At 34.4% G+C, this 23,692-nt stretch overlaps 1 protein-coding gene across 5 annotated transcripts in view; it reads left to right on the forward strand.

The window, feature by feature from the left end:
* NCOA1 (nuclear receptor coactivator 1) overlaps positions 1-23,692 on the forward strand; it is a 148,590-nt gene that overhangs the window by 25,850 nt on the left and 99,048 nt on the right. The window lies entirely within an intron of this gene.

Genomic DNA, 23,692 nt, shown 5'->3' on the forward strand with positions numbered 1-23,692 from the left:
GTGTCATTCCTGGAAGGCAATCACTTTGCCTTCCAGGAAGTAGACTTCAACAAGAAGTAGAACAGAAGTCACTCCAACTCCCAGATTTCCTCACTCCATCAAACATTCCTTTTCTTTTGCAGCCTATGTCTGGATAGGGTAATGATTGTACTGGTCTTAACACTTTCTTCTCCTGTCTCTGTCTCACTTCTTTGTCCCACACTCCTTTGGCTAGAATCAGGAATTTGAGGCTTTAATTTGCACTTTCTCTAGGTTTTATCCTCCTTCTGTCCTAGATAGCAGGCCTTATGTTCTAGCTGCATATATACTCTATGATGTGGAAGAAACTATAATCTGAGTCTTTTAGACTAGGTCAGAAATTAGAGTTTAAGAAAAATTCCTTCTCTAGGAAAATCAGTCTTTCAAGACTTTTTTCTTACTGCAAAATCTTTTCTTTATTTTAGAAGGTAAATATTAATATTTCTAGTAGATGAATAAAAAATTAATATTTATTTTTCTGTTTTAATTCCTGAAATTCTTCAAGGGAATGGATGCTACTCATAGAATAGTAGGGAAGTCAGTAGAAGGATATGCAAATGGGAAAAGCATATCGTTTTCATAATCATTAGGGTATGTATACCCTCATTCCTCTTCTTTTTCAGTTTCCTTGGTTTTCTTACACATTTGTCCTTTTGTGTGGTATAGATTCTTATACGATTATGTTTCTAAAACATATTTTAGATTTTATTTGATTTGTATTCAACCTGTAATTTTGGGATCAGTTTGTATCTTGATAATAGTGTTCCCAAGCAGGAAAATAGTCTATGTCTCTATGTTTTTCATATTTTCTTTAAATATTTTTCAATAAGGTTTTGTAAAATTTTGCAATGTGGTTTTAAAATATAGGTCTCATATTCTTTTCACATGAATCTTCCATTTTGTGTGTATGTGTGTAAGAGAGCAAAATCCAGCTTGCATCTCAGTTCCATCTACCTTGTAGTTCTTTCTTGTGTTCCTATAGTACTTTGTTTATTTGCGTTTTCTAGAATTCCTCATATTCTTGTTTATTAAAGTAGGATCAGCTTAAGGGCAGGGACTCAGGTATTGCTTGTTTTTATTTTCCTTAGTGCCTAACAAATTCCTGCTCACAATAATGGATGTGGGGGAATCAACAATTCCTATACTCCTTCCCTGATTTATTTTTATCTATAGTACTTACCATATTTTAACATCATATATTATTTACTTATTTGTTTTATTTATTGTCTGTCTCTTCCTACTAATTTATAAGTGCCACAAAGGCAGGGATTTTTAACTGTTTTGCTTTCTACGGCATTTCTAACACCTAGAAGAGTATGAGGATTTAAGCACAGTCAGTTAATTGTAGAGATGGAATAAGAATTTAGAACTCTTGAGTAAAACTTAATAGTGACATTTGGATATATAGTAGCAGGGTGTATGATTGTGGTTAATAAAAAGCACAAGTTCTGGAATCAGATAGATAATAGGAAAGTTACCTGGTCTCCTATGCATCAGTTTCCTCATCTGCAAACTAGGAACAATTGCACCTTTCTTATAGATTGTTCTGAGACAAAACATATTAACTCCAGCACACTGCCTGGTACTTAATGAAGGCTCAGTAAAGGTAGCTTCCACAATTACTATTTGGAATATTTTTCTTCTGTAGCTGTGGATGTGAAGTATCTTTAGCTTTTGGTAAGTCTTTAATCCCTGCAGTGTACCAAGCTCCCAGGGTCTCCGGATTGGGCTATCTGCTCTTGCTTTGGCCTGGAGAACACTCTTCCCTGGCACTCTGTACCTGTTTAACACCTATCTTTCAGGTTTCTTCTTATTTCTTTCATTTTTTAACTTTGATTTTGAGAATTTCTAAACATAAACCAAAGTAAAATATCCATTACCCAGCATCAATAGCTGTCAGCATTAGGTCTCTTTATATATCAAAGAAGCTTTTCTTGATATCCCAGTAAATACCCTTTAGTTCTTTCCCCTCATAGCACATTAACACAATTGCAATTGTGCATTTAATGTCTCTCGTTACCATTAGATTGTAAGCTCCATAAAGACATGAGTTTTGGGTGTTTTCTTCATTGCGATCTACCCAGCATCTTATACAATTCCTGAAAATGATAGGCCCTGTATATGAATGAATTAAATGACTGAGAAGATTGCTAAGGGGTTTGAAAAGAGAAACATTTGATGAAAATTTTTGATTGACAACGGTTGAGAAGAATTACTTTGGCAGCTTTATATTAAAACATAGGTATCTTCTTAGGCTCAGATTCATATACTTCTAAGCAACCTCGTGCTCTTATTTTTTTTTTTTCAAAGTAAGCTGCTCTGCTTGAAAGCAAATTCACTGACTTCCTGGAAAGAATATTAGTTGAGTTTATAACATATTGTTTGTTGTTAATGACTAAAGTAGCTTTTGGGAACCACTCTTGGATAAGGTAAAATGAGCCATTGAGGTACTAGACCTGTGGGGCTGAAAAATCAAGCACCTCAGTGATTCTGGAGAGAAGTAATAATCCCAAGGCCCTTGCCCAGCCTGTTGTTACTATAGCTTCATTTGATGAAAATCAAGAAAACTGTTTTCTCCTCAAATTGCTATCCCCGCCTACTTTTTTTGTACCGTTTTGAGCAGTAACTATGGTTACTAGTGAAGGTTCCTTGGAGCTTTAAAAACATCAGTCAGTTTCACAGCTGGAGGCAGAGCGATCTAGATAAAAGCAGAAGAATAAAGCTTACTGTGGTTTTTTTTCTCCTGTTAGAATTGAGTTCTTTCATCAGGGAGCACTTTGCATGAAGTGAAGTGCTCTTTGTTCCCACTGGAATAGACAACATTTTCATTTAAATTAACAGTAAGTTAGCACTTGGCTCCTTTTTAGAGTCAGGAAAGGGAGGTAATGCTACCACTTACCTGTCCTCCACCTGACTCTGCCCTCTCTCTGTCCTCTTCTTTCTTCTCTATTTCCTTACCACCTTCCCTGAGCCAATAGTGAATGATAGTAATACTGACACTTGAGGTTTAGATGGATAAGGTTGTAAAGCTGCACCTTTGGATTAATGGGGGGGAAATGGAATGCAGGAGCACTAAAACCTTAGCGTAGTGCTACCAGGAACATGTTTGCCAGGATCAAGAAGAAACAGGGACCAGCTCTTGTCAAAGGGCCAGCGTAAGTAATTTCTAGAAGTATGGCTTGGAGGCAAATAATGTCTTAAGGGTTGCCACTGTTGAGAGGGGAAAGCAAAGCCATATTTATTAAACAACTAGTATGTATTGACTGCCTGCATTGATTCTTTCTGTTGTATCCTGTTCTCTCTTATATTAGGCTGAAAGGACTCTGAGAAATTTAAAATGACATAATTGCTTTCTTTGTAATGATTTTCTTCTCTGAAACTATACCACTTTAGCTTACACCTCATTTATACCATCTTGTTTCTTGGTGTGATCTAGACCAGGGGTTAGCAAACTATAACCAATGGTCCAAACCTTGCCTGCAGCCTTTTTATAAATAAAGTTTTATTAGAGCCACCATGCTCATTAGTTTATGTATACTTTATGGCTGCTTTTGAACTCCAAAGGCAGAGTTGAATAGTGCTACATAAACCTTATAGTCTGTAAAACCTTAAATATTTACTATGTGGATCTTTAGAGAAAAGTTTGCCAATCCCTGATCTTAATGAACTGGATCAGTTCATCTTGGACAGATAAGGGAATGGTAACATTGGGAGGAAAGCAAGCAAACTCTTAGATTATATTCTTTGTGGACATTAGAATAGTGGCAGCATGAAAGGAGGGTATTGGGGATTTCGACAAAAGTGGGGCTTTCTGAACCCTTTTTAATCATAGGTCTGAACCTAAATGGTGAAAAGGAACCTCAAATGTAAGTATTATATATTTTTTGCACATTTCTTTGCCATTTTCTATTCTACATGCATATTTGTGTCCCTAGTCTTACATGGTCTTGCTCTAAATCTGTTATTCATTCCTATACTCACATAAACGTAGACTTACGTATTTTAATTAGACGTGAGCTTGGAGATCATCTGCTCCAATATCTTTACTGATGGCAAAAAATGAGTCCTTAAGAAGTTGTCATATGCCTGATGTTATAGAAAAGCAGGTTAGTGGCAAATCCTGGAGGTAAAACCCTGTTGTTTTTTTTTTGACTGATTTCCTGCTGTCATGTGTAAAGGTATTCATATATAAAGTCTACCTTGTAAGTTCTCACCCAATTAATCTTTAGCTTTAAGTAGTAGGACTTCTTAGAAAATAAAGAAACAGCTAAAGAGGAGAGAAGCATTAAATTTAGATTCAACTTTAACTCTGCTACTGATATCTTTGCAATTTTGAGTAAGTGCACCATTCTTTGATAAATACAAATAAGAATCTAGACGATAAATTAGGCTCGTAAGGATCACCATAGACTAAGATCCAGATATTTCCGTCAACTACTGGTAAATGTGTAGTTATTCGGTAAACACAATGGTGTATTCACAGTCCCTAAGTAATCCGTAAGGGGAACATTGAAGAATCCAGAATCCATGTTGCTATAAGTAGGTTACATAAATGTATTTAAATGTTTCTCTTTTGTGAATTGAATGAACTGTAATTTGTAATTTATATTAAAAAGGCTTAATTTATGATTTCATAACTTAAGAAAAAATACTTCCTTAAGAAAATTAGATGTTGCTTAACTAAAAAGACAAAATAAATATACCAGATTTTATAGCCATTTTATTTTCATATTCCTGAAAGGGATAGTGCCATCACAATCAGGGCAGAATCATTATTTTCCTTAAATTCAGTATTAGAAAGGCCTCTCCCTTTATTGCATCAGAAAATAGACATAGAATTTCTTCTTGCTGCTTCCCTGGGAACCCATTTTAAACAAGAGAAATCCTAAGAGAAGCTTGCACAAAAGATCTACATTGGAAAATATACTATAACAGCAGGTATTAGCATAGCATCCCTTTGGCTTTTTCTGAAGATGATTTATAAAACCTTAACACCAGTATTATTTATCTGTATTTAATTAATCTCTACAGAACTGTGTAATTATTCCTTCTTTTCCACTGTGGTAAGACAACCCCCTCTTTCTTTCCTTTTACATTAGAAAAGTGTTTTAAAATTATAACAATATTTTTAAGTTTTAAATGTTTTAAAGTTTTTTCTTAGTAGTATAAGCAAATTCATGTTGTAGTTCAATAGACTTACCCAATCTTAGTTATAATTTAGGATGTGATGAGACTGTGTTCAACTTATAAATACATGATAATTATTTATAATCAGAACTTTAAGTCATTTTAGTAATTCAGTATTTCATATATAGTTTTATATTCTTATCGAAGGCCTGTCTCCAAATATTTGTCCACATAAAGAAAATCAGATGGAACACGTTTGTTTAAATTTGGAATTCTAACTAAATATTTTCACTACAGTTGGTTCATCAGAATAGAGATTGACATGTAACCATTAATAATTTGGGTATTACTTATCTAAAACACTGATTTACTGGCATGGTTTAATTATCTAAGCTAGTAATTTTTAGTTTTATAAAACCATGTTTCTCTTTGATAGTCATAAAAATAATTGATTCCTCTTTACTGTTGTTTGACACTTAAATTTGTTTAAAGAATCAAAAGATTTAGGTACAGAGTGATGCTTCGTTTTCAAACTTAATGTCTCCAGTTTATTGAATTATGTTTAAATTTATAGAACAGAAGTTTCTAACATGAGTTCTGTGGATGACTTCAGAAGGTAATTAATCTCTCCTGATATTATATACAAAGTATGATCCATGTGGAAATTCTTTGGTGATGAAGTATCCGTAGCTTTTATTGGAGTCTCAAAGCTGTCCATCACCCAGACAAGGTTAAAAACCATTTCTGTAGGGCTTCTGAAGCATCGTTCCTTCCAAAGGAATATTGAAGTTAAATTTGCTATAATCTCTAAGTCATAGAAACTTGGAGTGACCACCCTCCATTTTTTATAGGTAAAGAAATTGAAGCTCCCAGAAGTTAAGACACTTTCCCAACGACATTGTAATTTAATCCTTGTTAAATTAGCAGGGTACCCAGCAGGGTCCCTGTGGTATCCTGATTGATTTCCTAGAGTCTTTCAAGCCTTCCAGCCTCCACACAGAGGTGGTTGAGCTTTCAACTTGGCAGCCGTATTTGAATATAAAGCTTCTGTGGTCGTAATAGAGAGCTCTAATAATTTGCTCCAATTATTAAATGAAATATTAGTGTGATGCTAGTTATGTAGCTTTTTAGAGAGAGTATATATATATGGAGACCCTTATACTACCAAAGGAAAATCTCTTAGACTTCATAAAAAATTACATCTTTGGTGTAGTGTCCATGTTGAAGTGGAGTTTAGGAGCAAGGTCATGAGACTTCAAACAACAGGAATCTCAAGCCTCTGACAACTTCATTCATTCATTTAACAAATATTTATTGTGTGCTTACTAAGAGGATGTAGTAGGTTTTACTAGTTGTTAAAGAATACTTGTGGAAAATTATGAGATTGTGTTCATTTAATATCACCAGTTTAATTAATGTTGGAAAATGTTTTCTTTCTGATCGCTAACCCAAAGAAGAATGTCATACAGTAATATTGACAGCAATTTTTATATAATAGTCCTTAGTACACTAGTCTGACAAAGCTGTGAAATATTATAAATTCTCAGACTACTGGGAATTAAGGAACTCTCCTTATTTAAATATAGGGCCAAAGTAAAAAAAAAAAAGATTTTTGTTTTATTTATGTTTTTACAATCTGATCAAGATTTAACTATTAATCTTACATTAATGATTTCTTTAATGTTTAAATTTAGTGGTCGTATTTCACATTGTAAACTTAGATCCTGAATTTTTATATTATTTGGTAATTAACTGAAAGTATTCTTAAATGAACTTAAATTTTAATCACTCTTCATACATACTTAAGATGCTTTAAAAGTAAAGATTTTATTATGTAATATGCTGTTACATTTCAAAGAACTAAAGACTAATTCTGTTTTACAATATTCATTTTACCTGGTATGCTTGAGATTTATGAACTATGAGATTTTGTGTGTCTTTCCAATCGCAGTTAATCAGTTTGGCTTTTTAAACTGGAACAAGATTCTTCAATATTCCTATTTAAAGATTCCTTCACCATTTCAGCTCATACAAAGAAAACATTCCAAAAGAATATTAACAATAGAGTATTTATGTTATTGTTTGTTTTCACTTCTGTGCTTGTTAAATGTTTTTACTTTATGTTTAAGGTATATAATTGGTTTCCAAGGGTGAATATATGATCAACAGTATTTTAGTTATAAGCAGTAAGATTCCATTGGTGCAGGAACCTCAGCAAATGTGTCCCTCGCCTATGGTCTTATGCGTATCCTAAGCTGGTAACCTTAGCTGGTACCCTAAGCTGTGCCCACATGAATAGTATCCTAAGCTGGTAACCTTATGATATTTATCACATTATTTTAATTGTTTCTTAACTGAACCTCCCCCCACCCCAAGATTTTGAGGACAGGGGTCTAGATCAGCTTTGAATCTTAGGGATATATTTTTTAAATGAATGAATGGATTAAGGGACATAAAGGACCTTATTTTAAGGTCTCCTATAGTCACGAAACAAGATTTTAAACTCTGTGACACTGTATTATTCAGGGTTTTCTGGAGAAACAGAACTAATAAGAGATAAAGATATGTGTGCATGTGTGTTTGTGTGAGAGAAAGATTGATTGATTGCAGAGAATTCGTGCACACAGTTGTTGGGGCTGGCAAGTCTGAAATCTGCAGAGCAGATCAGCAGGCTGGAGACCTACGGAAAAGAATTGGTGTAGCTCAAGTCTGAAGGCAGTCTGTAGGCCAAATTACCTCTTCCTTGGGGGACCTCAGCCTTTTTTGTCTTAAGGCCTTCAGTGGATTTGATGAGGCCTACCCACTTTATGGAGGATCATCTGCTTTACTCAGAGTCTGCTGATTTAAATGTCAATCTCATTTAAAAAATACTTTCACAGCAAAATCTAGACTGGTGTTTGATTATGTATCTGGATACTGTGGCTTAACCAAGTTGACATAAAATTCACCATCACAAATATCAAATAGGTGATAGTTTCAGCAGGGAAAATAAACATTTTTCAGCATTTTCATAAATGAAATCAGCTATGAAAAAACAAATTAGTATAAGAAATATTAACAAATTAAAATAAGAAAGAAACATTCATGGCTATGGCCAAAAATGTATTCCTATATTAGAATCTTATATTTAAGTGCAGCTTGGGAGAAAAAACCTAAAGCATATGAACAATTCTTACATTATATAAATCAGGAAATTTTCAGGTACCAGTGATCAGAATGGGGTGAACTTAGGAAAATATTCTTAAAGAATATGGGTTTTGATCATATTCTGAGGAAAGTGTACATGCTGTACATATACATGGAGTTGGGGGACAGTCCTCATAAGTAGACTACCAAAGGCCTTATGAGCGACTTGGGGAAGGGAAGGCAGGGGGGAAACTGAAGGAGGGCTTTAAATACGTATTTTATATTTGTTTAGCTAAGCAATTAAAAAACACTTCTGAGAGTTAATTAGAAGGAAAGTGATTAAATAAAAATGTTTCAAAGATATTTTGGATCTAGTCCACGTATAATGGACTAGAGTGGTTTCTAAGCCCAAGCCCAGGAGATGAGAACCTATCTGGGCAAAGATTTATAAAGAGAAAGAGAATCCAAATCTCTTAGAATTTAGAGGGAATTGACAGAACTTTGTGATTTAATGTTGGAGACAAATGAGAGAGAGGATATACTAATTTTGCCTAAATTGTCAGTCTCATGCTATAAGAATGATGTCAATTTTGACAGTGATATAGAAATATAGAATGTGGGCAGGTAGAATATGATAAATGATATACTCATATGAATCAATATATATTCCGTAGGGTAAAAGTTATATCACCGTATTCTAATATTCCAGTATTCTACTCTGAAGCATAAAATATAGTACCTTCTTATTAAGGAATTTTATTTTACTTCAGGAAATGAGCTTTTATTATAAACTTTACAGTGTAAAATTTAATATTTGAAGATATCAGACATCAAATTACTGATAGATCATCTCTGATCATCAAATGTATTGTTAGTATCTGCTGTGACAAAGACAATGAAAACTGTAGATGTTCAAAGTGGGAGTATTTAAGATGGTTTTTTTGGAAAGATTTATGGAGGATATCAGATTTAAGGTCTTATAGATAGGATTTGAAATGTTTTACATAGTAGGGCCAGTGGGGCAAGTGGCCCTACTATGTAAGTTGGAGGCTTAGCTATGGCTAAAATGTACTACATGTTTTAAAATAAAACTTTATTATTTTGGATTGTCTTATAACTTATACACAGCCCTTTTACTTGCTTATTCTGTATGATTAATCCTTTTTATATGCCTTAGTCCTGCTTTTTAAATTGTAAGTCTGGTGACCTGAAGTTGTAGCTTCAGTTTGTTTAATTTTCCTTCCCTTATCTCCCGCCCCATTCTCTGTAGTCTATCACAGTGGTCCCCAACCTTTTTTGTCACCAGGGACCGGTGCTCCTATGAAAATCTAATATGTGGTGATCTGAGGTGGAGCTGAGGCGGTGGTGCTAGCGCTGGGGAGCGGCTGCAAATACAGATGAAACTTCGCTCACTTGCCCACTGCTCACTCGTGCTGCGTGGCCCAGTTCCTAATAGGCCGTGGACCTGTACCCGTCTGTGGCCCAGGGTTTGGGGACTCCTGATATATCAGTCCATAAAAGTATTGGTACTTCTTGAGGGTAGCATTGAGATTATCTGTTGTTTCCTATTCATTGTTCTTTATCTTGTCATTACACTGTGTATGCCTGTGTTTTCATTACTTGGTTTTGTCCAGAGTCCTAACAGTGGCATTAACTGGTGTGTTCCTTGGTCCAGAGCCACATATTCCTCTTATTGTCGTTGTGTTTTAGCCTACCTCCTCTTGGTTTCTTTCTAGACAAGAGTTTCTTTCAATGATAGTATTTCTTTCAGTACCTGCTTCTCAAGCCCCATTCTAATTTTCTGTTCTCCAAACTGTATTGCTTCTTACTATTATTATTCCCATGATAAATTTCTTTGGATTGCATTTTTAGCAGTTTTTATGGTATACATAGAACTTGAATTACTGAAAGAAAATTGTGTTTTATGTTCTCAACCTCAGTTTTCACCAAGTCAAACTGATTTTCTATCCAAATAATCTGTTTTCAAGGTTTTAGTACATGTTATCATCTTATAATACAAAAATGATATCTGATATTGTTAAGGTTTGTCAGTTACAAAGTTACTAGAGGATATAATATTTAAAATATTTATGTGATTTACCTAGAAAACTTAATTCCATAATTCTGTAGTTTCAGTGTTTTTAAAAATAATAATATTGTTTGTTTACGATTAATTAGTAAAGTGACATTTTTAACAATGCTCAGAGAAAAAGAGTTAATAAAACATCTTAATTTCACTTCTTTCCCTGACAGTGTCATTAATTGATATTCCTCTAGATCATTCTTTGGAAAACAAACCCTCCTTACTCCCACCTTTACCCAAGAGGTCAGAATACAAGTAGTTCTTCCTTTGCATGTACTTTAATCTTGGTTAGAATTATAATGTCTTCCCCTTAATTATTCCTTGTTACTACATACGTAGTTTAAGAAAACACCCATTATAATTAAAATTCAAGGAGAGCACTGAGACTTCAGTGTAGCTGTCAGTTGTTACATTAATTTTAATTTACTGAATGGTCATATGATTGTGAAAGAATAGGAACAAGTAGTTGGATGGTTAACTGGTTAAATTTTTAAATAAACTCAATTCTTTCCTATGTTTTTGTAATAGTAGTTTCTTGAATAATAGTTCTCTAAGTAATCAAGACAATGTATTTTGGTTAATAAGAAAATAAGTAGTGCTACTTGAAATATTTGCTTTATTCTCTATAAAATACTGATCTGTAATCTCCTTAATCCATATAATGAAAACATATTGCCCTCCACTAAAAAAGTAGGTGTAAAATGTTTAGTATGTTAATATGAATCAAGCAATAGTATGTATACTCAACCTAAGAAAGAATTTTACCGATAAGCTCCCTCTGTAAGCCTTTCTCAACTTATCCCTCTTCTTGTCTCTCCCCACTGTACTGAATTTTGTGGGTTACTCTTTTAATTAAAAAAAGTTTTATTGCATATATATCTATACCTAAATAATATAGTCAATTGATTTAATTATTTTTGAACTTTATAAAAAATATATTGGTATGTGTTCTTAAGGTCTGCTTTTAAGTTTCTAAATTTCATTTACATTGCTCTGTAGGACATGGGTTTTCATGGCTAGTTATGAATATACAATGACTTGTTCATTGTTGATAGACACAGTTGTTTTTGTTTTTTTTTCTATTATGAACAATACTGCAATAAATATTCTTATATGTGTCTTATGGTATACATATGCAAAAGCATCTCTACCTAGAAGTGGAATTGCTGGGTCATAGGGTATGTCACATGTTCAATTTCAGATAAGGCTAAATTATTTTCCAATCTGATTTGTGGCACAGAATGGCTAAATGTATACTAAAAATTTCCTCTTCTTCCTGGGCACAGAATTAGGTTGTATTTTTTACCTCCCTTGCATTAAGAATACCCATTTAAATAAGTTCAAGTCAGTAGAATATAAGCAGAAATAATGTATCCCACTTTCAGGTTTGGCTCACAAAAATCTGCCATACGTGATCATCCAGTTTCTCTTTTCCCATCTTCTGGCCAAGTTTTGTTTCTTCCATACCATTTTTTTTTTCACCTTTTTCCCCACTGTGAGCCCACCGTGGCACCCCAGGACAACTTGGAATATATTTGGGAACCACAGTACTTAGTTCCTGAGTTTTGGAGGGTGGGAGTAGTTAGAATGTGGACAGTGAGGGATACTGCTTTTTTTTCTCTATTTGGTACATCTTAGAAAGTAAATAAGGTGAGTTCAATAACAAAGGATTTTAGCCTTATCTTTAATAAAATTAGCTGTATTAATTCATTTCCTATGTTAAGATTTGGATTGTGAGGGATACCTGTATTTTATTTAGAATTTCGCACCAATCTTCAAGAGTGAGATTGACATTTCTTTTCCTGGTACTGTTTGATTTTGGTTATACTGGCCTCATAGAATAAGTTGAGGGAATATTTCCTCTCTCTGGAAAATTTTTAGGTAAAACTCAACTGTTTGTTTTGTGAGAATTTAAAAAAAAATTATGATGATCGAATTTTCTTTTATTTGCTTATCTATATTTTCTTATTTTCTATACCATACAGTACATCTTTAAGACCAAGCAATCTTATACCAAGAACACAAAACAAAGTCTGTGTATAGAATTAATTCTAAGTAGTTTGTTCACTCAGTCCCCAAATTATGTACTTTTAAACAAAATTGACTCATGGTTTTAGAGATTTTAAACTATCGATTTAGTTTCCTTGATAGCTATAGGTTTATTAAGTCGTCCCATGTCTTCATTTTAGTCTTAAATAAAACAACTTTTTTTGAAGAATTTTTGATTATTCAAAACATTGCTGACTTTTTGCAATATAGTGCCTTGTTTACTTGTGTGTTTTGCGATTTTCTTTTTGAATTGCGAATTCATTGTTTTTTTAAACCCTGTGTAATTATGGGAACTCTTTTCCATTTGGGTTCAGGGTACATTCCTCTAGAGAGAATTTTTATTTCCATCTGCTGTTTGCTTGGAGTTGTCAGGGCGAGGAAGGGGAGGGGGCCGGTCTGTGAACCTGGAGTTTGACTTAAAATTTTCTTAATTTTTAGGAACATCCACATAGTATAGATGATTCAGGCTCAGATTCTCCTGATGTGTTTTAAAACCTAAAGCTGAGATGTAAATTTTCCTTGATGTCTGTGTTAGAGGTCTTTTTAATGTTTGAATTTATCTTTTTTCTGGGTTATTGTCCTCCTTGGGCCCTGACTTTGTCTGATGGTCTCTAATCTATCTCACTTTAGGAGGCTTGAGCCTTTCTCCTTCGTCCCTCCCATCTTTAGGTTACAGGGATCCATATAAGCCCATTCATTAATGAAAATTTCAGGGATACTAGGAAAGTATGCTTTTATCAGATCAATGTTGACACATTTAGGCTTTACTAAAGTAGATGGTTTTTAAAAGTAAAATAAAACTAGCACTATTCGTATGTAATATTGAACTTTCTATCAAACTACACTTTCTGAGGTCTTATATACACAGCCTACATGCTTGTTATTCAGTACTGTTGTTACGTTAGGTTATACTTCTGGGAAGAGAGAGTGAGGAGAACAAAGGAACAGTGATCTTCAGAGGATGATAATGATTTGTGAGTTGGGGTGAATATCTGTTTGCGCATTTCCATTTCTTTCATCATCCTTATTCACATATGATGGAAAATTGTTTGAGTGGCTCATTTACAGTTTATAGTTTTAATTTGGTACAGTTCATGCTCTGTTATGGATTTGATATTGATCAGCAAAATTGTATGTATAGGAGTTGATATTTCATATTTTTCTAGTGCACTTTCCCAATAAAATAACATACTGAAAATGCAAGAGAAAGACCGCTCCTTTGGCAAAACGGTGATAAGAAAAAGAGAACGAATAAAGAATTCCTTGGGAGAGGAAGAATGTGTCTAGAAGAATGAACAGGATGTTGAAATAGGCAATTGCAATGGACGAAATGATATCAGGGGATTATAGGGATAATGAATGAAAAAGGTCTTTTAAAATACCCCTAAAGCAAGCACTCTAGGGTCTGGTAGCTAGGTGAATGTGACTTGATGTAAGAGTATACTTTGCTCTCCTGCAGCTCAACTTGTATATCTACATGAGGCCCACTGGGAGTACTGTGAAGTCACTGCCTAGAGCTCCGGGAGTGGAGTGATTGCTATGGGTATTTGGGGGACTAAAGCTCTTAATCCTTGAGGGGTCACTGGGGCGGGGAGGGGGGTGTCGAAAGAGGAAGGAGAACATGAATTCAAGTTTGTAAAAATAAATGCTGGAAAAGATAGATACTAAGGAAATTTTGTAAAATGAAATTGAAATTGTGAACATGTTTACAGTGATAATAAATCTTATACTAGGACTAGCCAAAACCTTGAAGGGAGAAAAACAGTTTTAGGCCCTCTTCCCCATAAAAAGGATTTGTTATGCTATCTGGCAAAATTATGTAGAATCTTTATGGGTCTTTATGCCATGAAGTTGGGGGAGGGTGGGAGACACATTGAGCATAAAAGCATGTAGGTTCAATGATTGTGGTGGTGTTGGGTATGTTGAATTCCTGGTGTCTTTAGGGGGAAGTATTTGTGCCTTATTGGGCTTTATTTTAGCAAGGACTCTTGACTAACTTTGGGCACTTTTCTAAGAGTTTGTTTTGTTTTAAAGGGATTGTGATTGTTTGGTTAGGTTCAAAATAATTTTCAAAAGTGAACATTATGATCTCTCTACCCTTGATTTTTGCTGGTTTCCTCCTCTTTATTCATTTCCTCTTTCTTTCTATTTTTTTTTAACTTGATCTTCCAGCTTTAACTGTCCCCTTCCTTAAATATTGGGATGTTTCTGTAGTAATCTGTTCTCTTCTCTTCACATTCATTTCTTGGTAATCTCATCCATTTTACTACCAACAATATCTTAGTGATTCCAAAAATCTTTATATCCCACTTCTTTGGAAGTCAGCTGGACTTATCTACTTGGATGTCATATTCATAATTAATGAGTAAATAACTGAATTCATTAGCTTCTCCTTCAGACATCTGTTATCGCCTGTAAACTCGGTTTTGGCTAAATGGCATTAATATCTAGCCAGTCTCCCATGCCAGGAAACTTGGTGTTTGTGGGAGCTTATTCAGAGACTATAATCCCAAATGTCAACAAAGTTTTAGCCAGAAAGATGCCTCATCATAGTATTGTTTTTAATAGCAAAAAATTTGAACCAATCTCAAGCCCTTCACCACTGCCTTGCTTAAAAACTGTGATACATGGACACACACACAGAAATATTTTATCGACGATACAAACTATTTAGAAGAATATTTAATAACATGAGAAATTACATGTGTAAATTTAGTGAAAAAAGATGCTCTCAAACAATAGATATGCTATAATACCATAATCATAAAACAAAATTATTTATGTACCTATATTTGTAGAACAAATATATCAATCTTTGCATTAATTAATTCTAGGTGAACAGTTATGGGTGGTTTTTAAAAAATTTACCTGCATTTTCTGGACTTATATAGTAAACATGAACCGCTTTTGTAATTCACACATACAGACAATTTGGCCTTTCTTTTTAAGTCCCCGTTCTTATTGATTTAGTCCACTGTCTCATTTGCCCACTGTTGCCGCATTAGTTCAGCTGTCCACTGTATTGGGACTGGACTGTCATAGCAACTCTCTTGTCTCCACTGCTCAGCTGCCAGAGCTGTCTTCCTAAAAATTTCTTCCCTTTCTTAACCTTTCCAAATTTAAATAGGTAAATATTAAATCTCCAAAACCATCAAGAATAGAGTAAATTTTGAATGTTTTTCTTTGTTATGGTTTGGTCTGAAGACTTGCCAACAAGGTTTAATATAACATTTTCCCTGACCCTAACCAAGTCACTTTTGACCAGAGCACACATAGTTATGCCAGATTTAGGAGATATAGGGGAAGAGAGGGAGAAGGGAAAAGAACTTGGTAGAGAAGATAAGAGTTGAACTCTCAGGCATTTGCAAATCTTTGCTCTTTGCTTGTCCCTTCTGTTCTACCTCTGCAACCTGTCACATTTTGCCCTTGTTGGGCATTTTTTGTTTTTGTTTTTATTCAAAGGATAGTTTATTAGTTTTCTTGAGTATTTAGCCAGTAAGAACAAATAGCTAAATAATGAAAACCCATCAGTATTAGTGCCAATTATATCAGCAGATTCTATTAGGAGTATTTATTGAAGCATGTCATGCTAATAGTTGCAGAGTGTAATTATACTTGCAGATTTTTCTTGCTTGTAACATGTTCCAGATGGTTAAATAGGAAAGAGTAGACATTTTGTACTGTCTTTTCAATTATGATTAAGAATTTGATGATTTCATATTACTTACTACTTATGTTACCGTTATTGCTTTTGTTAGATTAAAACATGAGAGCGACTTAAACAAAATACATTTTTTTTTTAACTCTTCTACTGTGGTCAACAGTTAACAGGACCTTTCATAGATTCTTTCCCTCTGTTAAATCGCTTAATTGCTTTAATTTAAGCATCATTAAAAGGAGATAATTGCATCTTAAGTAGTAATTTTTTTATGAATGTAATCCTTAATTTATTCTTGGAAAATATTCACTTGGCATTGTTTTAGACTTAAATTACATGGTGAACTTTCTTGAAAAAACTTACATGAGACTGAAATAGAATAATTTTCCAAACTGTTAAAGGTTTTTTGACCTTTTTCCCACAAACTAATATGACCTTAGATTTAAAAACCAGTAGGACATATACTTAATTTTGCCCGTAGTAGTACTGATGACTTTCATTCATCTATTCATATTCTCATCTTCTCTTGACAGACCACCCAGCTACTCTCATTTGCAAGGCAGTTTACCAAAGATTAGGCATATAGCTTCTGAACTCAGAACAGTTAATGGATCATAGGGATCCAGACGCATAAACTTTGGTTTCATTATGACCTTTTATTAACCAATTTGCTAACTTGTTAGTTGACTTGAAGAAATATGTTATTTTTTTAAAAATAAGAAATAGAATATTCAGTAATTCAATTTAACCGCCTGTATCTTTTCATAATGTAATTATTGTGGGAGGGAGGACAAATTGGTCTTGATCCTTAGGCTGCCATTGTCTGTCCTTGAAGCTCTCTTCATGACTTCTTGCATATAAGAAAACAAGCAAAAAAAAAGAAAACCAAAAAAATTAATACCAAAATTATATTTTTGGTGATGAATAATGTAGACTATTCCTAAAGATTTTGTTGGGATGAAGGGTGTAGTTTATATTCTCCATCATCCAGCAAGAGTCACATCCGTAAATTGCCCTTAAATATCTTTGTTCATGCTCAGACTTTCCTGTTCCTCATTAAGTTGCCACATCTACACCTCTTCTTGACCTTCTCTCCCCAAAACATGCTCCCTCGTCAGCCTCTTCAAACTCCTCAGTGCTTCTTCCTCATACCCTCTCTACAAATTCTTTACAATTTTTCCAGGTAAAATTGTTATCCTTTCTATGAAATTCTTTAAATTCTTTCCAGCAAGATCAAAGATTGCCTGAACGAAGACTAAGGAAAGCATCTGTTTGGGGAGACTCACTTTATCTTGCTGTAACAAACTGGCATTCAATTGGGACTTCTATTTTTATGGCCATTGACAAATTTCATATAATTTGGTTTGTTGAGCAAGTGCAACAAATGTCATGATCAAGTTATTATTAACTGTTCAATATTATGAGTCTGAGAATATGGAAAACAATATGGACAAATTTCATTTTTATTTGTGTGTGTGTTTAAAGTGTCTTATGTATTTGCTTGTCTCATAAAAATTTTTAATACAAAAGATATGTTAAGATGGGATTAGTTTTTAAAAGAGTGATTCACTAGGATTCCATTGAATGATATATTTTAACCTTACATGTAAAGAGTGATATTTGATTTATAAAATTTAGTATATGCAAGACCTTTCTAGGCATATCTATATGAGTTACATGTGATGAAATTTAGACTAATTAGGGAAAATACCCCTCTGGGTTAGTGGTAAAAGATGATAACAGGATATTTGAAAAGAAATCCTACTTTGGATTCATGAGACGATCTTTAATGTAGTGACTAAGCTAGCATTTTTTCTTACCGCTTCTTTGTAGTATCCCAGCCTCAACCTCTTTACCCACGCCACTGCCATCATAGGGTGAAAGGAGTTGTTCTTGTGACTCCCATAATCTTGGAGGCAGGGAGGGTTTACTCATCCACCTGACCCTTTTTCTGGAATATAATTTGAAACACTCTTGTCTTCTTGAAACATTTAGAACATTGCAATAATGGTACTTAGTCCTCATCTTTCCTGAGGTTTCCTTTGTCCTCTTAATACACATTTAGTATATTCAAGATCTCTTTAGATTTATTTTCCTTTTGAACACTTTAACCACAGCTTCCCAGTGTTTAATTGAACGTGAGTACTGTATATAGATTCAGATTTCATTTTTCTGCATGTGTTCAGGCAACTTTCTAAGCACAGATCATGAATTTGCATTCCCCATGGGTCTAATTTGTTACTGATCTCTGTATTCCTATATCCTAGGAGGCCCTGTTAGGAATAAGCACACACTTTTGTCTCATTTCCCTAAACCTAATGTTTGACTTTACCGTTAGCTGACTGTCAGGTTCTGATCAGAGCATGATACGTGCAGGGTAGTACTAGCGACACCTTTGGTCCCCATGTGTTTTGACCCATTTACTGTGTGAGAGAAGAATGCTCAGCCACCCTAGAAAGTCAGGCCAAATCAACTTAACTGTCTAGCAAAATGAATGACGAATATAGGAGAGGAAGAACCATGTAGCAGTTTGACATTTTAGTGCACATTGTCCCCCGCCTGCCAGTTTAATAGCCAGTCAGTATACTAGAATTTCATTTTAAATGGGAATCAATTTCCTTTTCTTCAGGAGAGAAGCAAGGGTAGCTGCAATGGTAAAAGTTCCTGATCCTCCTATACCAGGGTTTTTCAGCCTCAGCACTGTTGACATTTTGGGTCAGATAATTCTTTGTTGTGGGGCCATCCTGTGCATTAAAGGGTGTTCAGCAGCATCTCTGGCCTCTACTCGTTAGATGCCAGTAGCACTACCCACCCTGAATTGTGAAAACCAAAAATGTCCCCAAGTGTTCCCTGGAGGGTACTATAGGTCTCTGTTGAGAACTTCTTCTCTACACATAATGCACTTTTGATTACATAGTAAGGACAAGATCTTAGAAGGTGAATTGCTTTTTATGTATATTTTGGTATCTCCAGAGAGTCTATACTAGTTTACATTCCTAACAGTGATATGAGACACTGCATATTTCCCTAGACCCTCACCAATGTCGGATTTTAGCAGTCTTTTAAATCTTTTACCACTCTCATAGATGAGAAATTATTTTACCTTAATTTTAATTTAATTCAAACAATTTTTAATTAGATTGGATTATTTTCATTTTTATTATCCAATTGCATATGTGTGTTGTTTATTTTGGGGTGGTTATTTTTGCCCATTTTTCTGGAGATATTAACTTGGTCATTTGTGGGACTATGAGATTGTTGTCATTATTAGGAATTTTTCATTGTCTCATGGTCCAAATTAATACTTTTTATTTATGGTTTCTGGTTGAAATTTATAGCTAGCTTTCTGCCTGTGTCTTTCCTCATAGATCGAATTTATTGAGATGTGATATATAAGATATTCAGTAGATTTTTAAATTAAATTTAATGTGGAAGAACATTGGTACTTCTCCAAGGAAAGATAATGTGTAGGTGAGTTCATGCATACATAAATATGTATGCATATGTATGTATATGTTCATACGTGTTTACATGGGCGCTGAAGAAAAGGTCTAAAGATTGACCTGTAGGTATGTCCTCATTTACCAGACATTGGAAGGATATTGAGAAGAAGCTAAGGACAATTAGTGGAGTATAATTTCTTAGAATGCCTCTGAAAGCTCAAAGAGAATATTGACTTTAGTATTGGCAGAGGTTTCACCTCAAATCTTCCTAGCCAAATTCTGTAGGGTCTAACAAGTGATAAGAGTTCAAAGGTTAAAAGGAGTTAGAGGTGACAATTCAGAAAAATGATATAGCAAGTGTACGGGAGCCTTAAACTTTAATGCATAGTGTAAGTAACATGAGATTTGGGTGATCTAGGTGTAGGTTGGTGGAGAGCCCAGCTTATATGGATTGTATATTGAACCTTCTTACTTTTTCCATTTTTACCAAGGAATTTCTGTTCTGCATTGTTCCTGGATGTCATCTTATTTTACTTTTCTAGACTCTGGATCTCTGTCTTTTTCTTTGAAAAGATCTTTGCTCTCTTCCTTAAGACAAAGAAAGTGATAATAAGAAGTATATATTGAGAACAAAAATTCTCACTCTGGTCTGCAGATTCTTAGGGGTCTATATTAGTCTGCTTGGGTTGTTATAACAGAACACCACAGACTTGGTGGCTTAAACAACAGAACCCAGTTTTCTCAGCATTCAGGACACTGGAATGAGGAGGTGTTGGCAAGGTTGGTTCTGGTGAAGCCTTTCTTCGAGGCTTGCAGAAGACCACCTTTTTGCTGTGTCTTCACAAGACCATGCTCTAGGTGTCTCTTCCTCTTCTCATAAGGACACTATCCTGTAGGATTAAGGCTCCACCCTTATGACCTCATTTACCTTTGAGGTCCTATCTCAGAATAAAGTCGGGGATAGGGCACCAACATACAAATTTTGGGGGGCATAATTCAATCTAAAATAGGGTCCCTAAGAACTTTTTGTGGGGTCCACAATATCAAAATTGTTTTATTAGTAATACTAAGATGTTACTTGCCTTTTCTAACGTGTAGATATTTGTACTGAGAGTGCAAAAATAATAGAAGGTAAAGCTGGTGACTTACCACAGATCAAGGCAGTGGTACCCAACTGTTGAGGTTATTGTCTTCAGCGTTACTTATTTATAGTAAAGGGGGGAAAAAAGTTATTAAAGGGCTATTAAATATTCTAAACATTATCCACTTTAATTTATCATATAATAAATATGGATAACCCATATAAATTAAACCTCCTTGAGGTCCTTCATAATTTTTTAAAAGTGTAAAGGCATCTTTAAACCAAAAAAATTAGAAGCCGATTTAGGGGAAAGAAGGAACTATATTACTAATGTTAGAAAAAATGTTAAGTAAATTTTCATATCGTACCCTTGATTTATAAAGCAAGTAGTTCTTTTATAATTAGAGAAAGTAAACCTTTATAATTAGAGAAAATAAATTTCTGTATTTCTCTAATAAAAATTCAGTTACAAACTACTGCTACATGAGGAAACCAATATAAATACAAAGGTATTTCATAGTTTAGAAAACAATATATTAAAAAATGTAAAGCCTCTCTATAGAGTATTTACACAATATTTTTAAGGAAGTATAAGTGGCATTTTTCATGAGCGGATTTTGAGCTGGATCTTGGGGTGGATATACGAACTGACAGAGAGGTAAAGAGGAGGAGGAGGAATGTGTCTAGGACAGGGATTGGCAAACTCAACTCAGCCAGTGCAGTGGAAAAGCAGTCATAGACAATAAGTAAACAATGGCACAACTGTATTCCCAGAAAATTTCGTTAATGGACATTGAAATTGAATTGCATGTAGTTTTCCTGTGTCCTGAAATATTCTTCTTCTTTTGATTTTTTTTTCCAACCATTTAAAAATGTAAAACCCCTTCGTGGTTCATGGGCCATACAGAAATAGACAGTGGACCCTGTATGTCTTTGGAACCATAGTTTGCTGACTCTTGGTATAGAAAATCAAAAGGCTGGCATTGTGGGGGAGTTTCATTTGTGGCTGGAGGCTGGAAAGTGCGTGGCGTGGTGATTTCAGACAAGGTTGAATGAAAACTGAGGCTGTGAAAATGGCCATTTGAACTAGGGATTTATAAATTTTTTGATCTTTTCAAGGAACTCACTTACGTTTTGTCAATGTTTTTCCTTTTTGTTGATTTCTACTCTTTCATTATCCCGTTTACATCCTTCGAATTTACTTTGCCTTTTTTTTTTTTTTTTTTTTTTTTTTTAGCTTTTTAAGCTAGAACCTTAGAGAGCCTTTTCTTCCTCCTAACATAAGCATTTGACGCTATAAAATCCCCTTCCTCTAAACACTGCTTTCACTGTATTCTACAAACTCTTGTATGGTGTATTTTTTACTATCATTCTATTTGAAATCTTTCCAATTTTCTTTTTTCCTTCCTTAAACTTTTTTTTCTTCATGGATTATTTAGAAGTGTAATTTTAAACATTTGGAGTTAGGTTTCTAAATGTCTTATTGTTACGGATTTTTTATTTATTTAGTTGTGTTCAAACAACACATTCTGACTTTTCAGCAGTCTCTTGATGAAAGTACCACATGCACTTGAAAAGAATATGTATTCTGCAATTGTTGGGCATAATGTTCTAAAAATGTTAATTAGGTCAAGCTGGTTGGTAGTACCATTGAAATTTTCCAAGTCTTTATTATTTTTACCCCAGAGGAGTCTTCTTCTATGGGTTACTGAGGGATGGGTGTTAAAACCTCCAACTACAATGTGTATTGTTTTTCTTCATTTAATATGGCCTCATGTATTTTTCAGCTCTGTTATCAGAGGCTACAATAATAGAAGACCTTAAATGCCATGTAATAAGAGTGCAGATTCTTTATGGGAAATGTGGAAAGGTACTGTGGAGTAGTGGCTAGGGGAGTGACATTGTGAACATGGGATGTGGGGTGTTGTTTAGTGGGGTGCATGTGTAGGCAGATGGGGGATAGAGGTTAAGCATGTTGCTGAAGCGCCTTAGACTTGGATGGCTAACAGTATGGAATGTAATGATGATGTTGAAAAATTGAACTGGTTTGATAGAAATGGAAGAAAAAGAATTAGCAGAGTTATTAATGGATTGAATGTAGGAAATGCAAGAAGCAAGAGCTGAGTTAAACAGTTCTAAGAACCTAGAGAACTGGGAAATGGTTGTATGATTGTGATGGAGAGCACTATATTTAGTAGTGATTTTGAGTGATAGTGATGAGCACTTTCTTTCTGGCCCATTACATTTTGGGTGTCACTCTCACATAGAAACTCTCCTTAATCAGTCAATCAAAAGTAGCTCCCCTAGTAATTCTCTCCCTCAAATTATTCAGTTTTACTTACTGACCTTTTCCTCCTATTTGAATGTGAGCTTCAAAGAGTAGGAACTTCATTTCTGTCATTCACTGCTGTAACTCAGCACCTGGTACAGTGTTTACCACATATCTTTGAGCTCTTAAATATTTGAGGATTAAATGACTCTGTTATAAAAGATATGATGTATACTGAGTAAAAGAAATAAAAAGAAAGCGTATTATCATTTGATTTTAAAATACCTGACTAATGTTTATTACCTAGCTTTTGAACTTATAAGGCTAAGCCTCTGGTTATTATCTGATACCCCACCCCCTAAGATACAGATTATAACTTTGTATCTGAAAAATGAAATTGCTTTTTTCTGAGCACATATGCTTGTCACTTCTCGATTTTACAAGGTACTGTGTAATTTAGAAATTTCATAAAAAGAAAGAGAAACATCTAGATGCAAATAGTTTTATCAGTTAACTTTAGTGAGTATCTATTCTTTGTTACCCTTGAGAGGACAAAGAGATAGTAAGAAGGTCTTTGTGTAGAGTAGATAGAGCCTGCACATAAAAATGTGTAATGCAAACACTCACCTGATAAAATCTCTGCCAATTTTAACTGTTAACCTAAAGTAATCTAACTTTTGCTTTGTTTTAGGCCTTAGTGAAATGCCATCTTTTAACACAAATAAAACCTGTATTGGAAATTAAAATCCTATCTGAGCATCTTGCTATAGTGTTTTGGAGATTTGAAACAGCTTAGCTTTGATAGTCTTCAACAGCTGCCTTCCTTATTTAGTAGAGT

This window comes from Pteropus alecto, unplaced genomic scaffold (assembly GCF_000325575.1).
Source record: "Pteropus alecto unplaced genomic scaffold, ASM32557v1 scaffold61, whole genome shotgun sequence".
Lineage (NCBI taxonomy): Eukaryota > Metazoa > Chordata > Mammalia > Chiroptera > Pteropodidae > Pteropus > Pteropus alecto.